This window comes from Orbicella franksi, chromosome 5 (genome assembly GCF_964199315.1).
Source record: "Orbicella franksi chromosome 5, jaOrbFran1.1, whole genome shotgun sequence".
NCBI lineage: Eukaryota > Metazoa > Cnidaria > Anthozoa > Scleractinia > Merulinidae > Orbicella > Orbicella franksi.
The window spans coordinates 17,280,787-17,284,351 of record NC_138149.1 but is presented as its reverse complement, the minus strand read 5'-3'; the positions used below and the strand labels follow the sequence as shown (position 1 = coordinate 17,284,351).

At 36.8% G+C, this 3,565-nt stretch overlaps 1 pseudogene; it reads right to left on the bottom strand.

Annotated features, from left to right (window-relative positions):
- Positions 1-331: 331 nt before the first annotated feature.
- LOC145486625 (uncharacterized) lies at positions 332-1,209 on the bottom strand (annotated as a pseudogene).
- Between the last annotated feature and the right edge of the window lie 2,356 nt (positions 1,210-3,565).

Below are 3,565 nucleotides of genomic sequence, written 5' to 3'. Positions count from 1 at the left end.
AAATCTAGACCACAGTCAAAGTGGATTTCAGCCAATCAAACTCATGAATTCGGTAGCTTAACCAGTCCTTGTGTGAAGCATTTTAATTTTCTGTCATTTTGATGTCTGTTAAATACAGATTGTCATCAACACCATAGTTATGGAAGCCAATCCTTGGGGTCATCTGTCAGAAAATCAATAAATGTAACACTTTATGTGCCATTGATCACTTACAGAACAAAACAAATTGGAAAAGCTTTTTTCGTCTGTATCTCAAGAACAAAAATGCTGTACAGGAAGTTATGTTTTAAGTTCGTTTACAGCCATCTTTTAACAGATTTTTCTGAAATTTGGCTGAAATGTGTAACAAATCAATTGCAATATTAATCACATTGCTGTCAGTGATAATTGACGTGTGTAAATGAACTTGATTAAGGTGAAAGGGTAAAAATTCCTTTTTTACGCAAAATTTGTAAACCTTTATAATTTCAAAAAAATGTGATCAAAACATTTTGGATTTCCTCATTTATAATAGGCTTTGTCTTGATAAATATTCACTGAGGGTCGGGTCACACTAGTGGACAAAATTGTTTTTGTTGTGACAAAATTTCAGACAAATATCTGTTTCCGGTAAAAAAAAATTTGTTTTAGGGTCGCACGCAATTTGCATTCCTGTCACACACGCATCAATGTGTCAACAAAAGGAAACTTTCCCGCTCCGGCTAAAAGTGTGTCAGGATATCACGCTATATTTTATTTGAGATTTTCACAAGTTGCCGCCAGTTTGATTTCTATTCCATTCTTTCTTTTCTTTGTAGGCATCAACTAGGTACTTAATTTTTCTTATACACATATCCACCGTCTTGTTGGTTGTGAACTTGTTAATCGCCTCGGCAATCGCAGGCCAAGCATTTCTTGCATTCTTGCTGTTAAGCATATCCTGCTTCTCAGCCCATAATTGCACCAAGTACTTCTGTTGTTCGTTTGTCCACTTCTCGTATTTCTTGGACTGGTTGGACTGACTTGGGGACTGGCTGTCAAAAGTTTCTTCTCCAAGTGAAGCCGGTGAGGAGATGCCGCCGCCAAGCCATGACTGAATTGATAAGGACCTAATGTTGGTTGACTCAAGTTGACTTCTTGCTGACCAAAATAATTTCTTGTATCTGCAGTCATCACTCTTAATGGCATATAAAGAGTGCTGGAACTCGCATATGGCCAAGAGGGATCCATCTTTGCAGTCTTCTCAACAAGGTTGGCACCAAATCACAAGTAAACTTGATTTTACGGCATTTTTCATTGACTATTTCCTTCAGGAGTGACAGTTTAATACCTTTCTTGATTTTTCGTGACATTTTGGCGAGGTCCAGAGCTTGGCAATTTTAAGTGCTGGCATCTTTGAACATTTGGTACATTCCACTCATTTTTGACAATGTCTGGCAAATCGGTCGTGCAGGAAAAACCTACCTGTTGACAGATTTTTTTGTAAAACAAACAACTTTTTACACTAGTGCGACCCATGCCTAATGTTCACATGTTCATACTGACACTAACTTGGCTGGTATAAAGATAATAATTGACTTTCAATCGATCTATTGATCTCACCCTCATGTCTTTGTAATCTTCTTTGTCTTAACAGGATTGCATTTTGCAAGCATTTTGTCTGCGTTTGTGAAGCTCTTGTTTTGGTCTTGAAGTAGGCTTTTAAAGTGCCTGAGAAACAAATGAGTTGTTTGAAGTAGTACACTAAGCTATTAATTTATTATTGCTTGAGCAATGCTATCTGTAAGAAAGACACTCATTTTATTTATATTATTTAATATATGTTTGTTTCTGCAAAATTGGTCTACTTTGTCCTGGTCTTATCTGGGACCTAATATTTTCCTGTTTGACCTGTAAATACACTGAGCTAAGATGTATGTATTTTGCGCAATAGTTTTGTCTAATTACTGGCCTGTAACTGGAAAGAAATTGAAATTTATCTTTCTGTGGTGTGCCTAACTCAGTTTGTACTAATGACTAATGATAACCAGGCTTCCAAATGCACTAAATGTACCTAAAAAAAAAATAAAAAGGTGGGCAAGATTAACCTTGAACCAATGGAGTCAGGGGATTTTTGGGCTTTTGTTGTATTTTCAGCTGATTATTAGGGGTTATTACAATGTAGATTTGAGTGTGAGAACAAGATCAATTAAGAGAATGAGTTTTCAATTCTAGTTTGCAGGCTTCACATTATAGTCCAATCAAAATGTCCTTACTGTGGATCAAGTATTTGATGTCATTTGCCTGGTAGCTGAGTGTTGTTATTACACATAATATAGATAGGACCCTGCGTGCATTCTGATTGGTTAAAAACCCATGTTTAATCAGAGTGTAAAACATAAAAAAGTCATGTTTTATTGTTTTGCACCACATTACCTATATATCATGAAGCAAATGAAGAATCCTAAGCTGTGTATTACTGTGATAAAACAAGAGGGGCATTTGGGAACACTCAAGAAATGTAGAAAACACTTGCCTGCGGCCCGTGTTTTCTACATTTCCCTTGTGTTCTCAAATGCCTGTCGTGTTTTATCACAGTGTAATGCACTGCTTAGGCTTCTTTATTTGTTAAGTAAAGGAAATCTTACTTGCTATAATGTTGCCTGGTGTTCCCTTGTCCATGGTTCGTGCTCTTTTCAAAATTTCAGTGTGAACTGGTCTGTTTTCAGGAGAAGTAAATGGTCTACTGTAGATTTATGATGTAAGATATATAAGTCAGTGAAGTACCATATTTACCCGTGTATTAGTCGATCCCGTGTATAAGTCGACCCCCAATTTTTGAGGCCAAAAACTAGATTTTCTTAATTTCCAGGTAAGGATTTCTTGGAAAACTTATCTTGTATTTCTTAAAATTATCTTTCAGCTATCACAGATATGTAAACAAATCACAGCATGTTTCAATGCGCAGTTTTAAAGCTTATTATGGCACGTATACGAGCGTTTTACCCAGTTTAGCAACACATGTGCATGCAGACTTTTCGATGATAATTTTTGTAAAATGCTCACAAAAATCAAACGTAAGGATTTCAAACAAGCCTTTTTAAGTGCGAAGAGATTAAAAGTGGCTTTATAAGACAGGCAAAACACCAAAGAAGCTCACGACTTTCAGAACGACGCCGTAAACAAAGTGCAAAGCGTGTGTTGGGAACTTGGTAGTCAAGCCTTGAAATCGGTCAAGTACTGGTACAGAAGTCCTCGCACTCGTATCCTGCCAGGTTACCAAGCAGAGAAGTTCCAAGCGCGAAAGATATTTTCTCCAAGCGGCTTTACTACAGCTTTATTGAAAGGAAAAATATTGGTTCTTTATGACAAAATTGAGCCAGTGAGTGTCTACAAGATCCAGGTTAAAATTTAACGAATAAATGTTGATGCATTTTAACTTGAAGCTCTGATATGGAGAGACAGATCGCTAAGCGAACGTACGTTGTAAACTGTGCTGCCGCTTATCACATGTTTGTTAACATTGAAAGACAATTATTATGCTAATTATTTGACTGGCGCTTGGATCTCAAGTTTTGACCCATGTATAAGTCGAGGGCGAATTTTT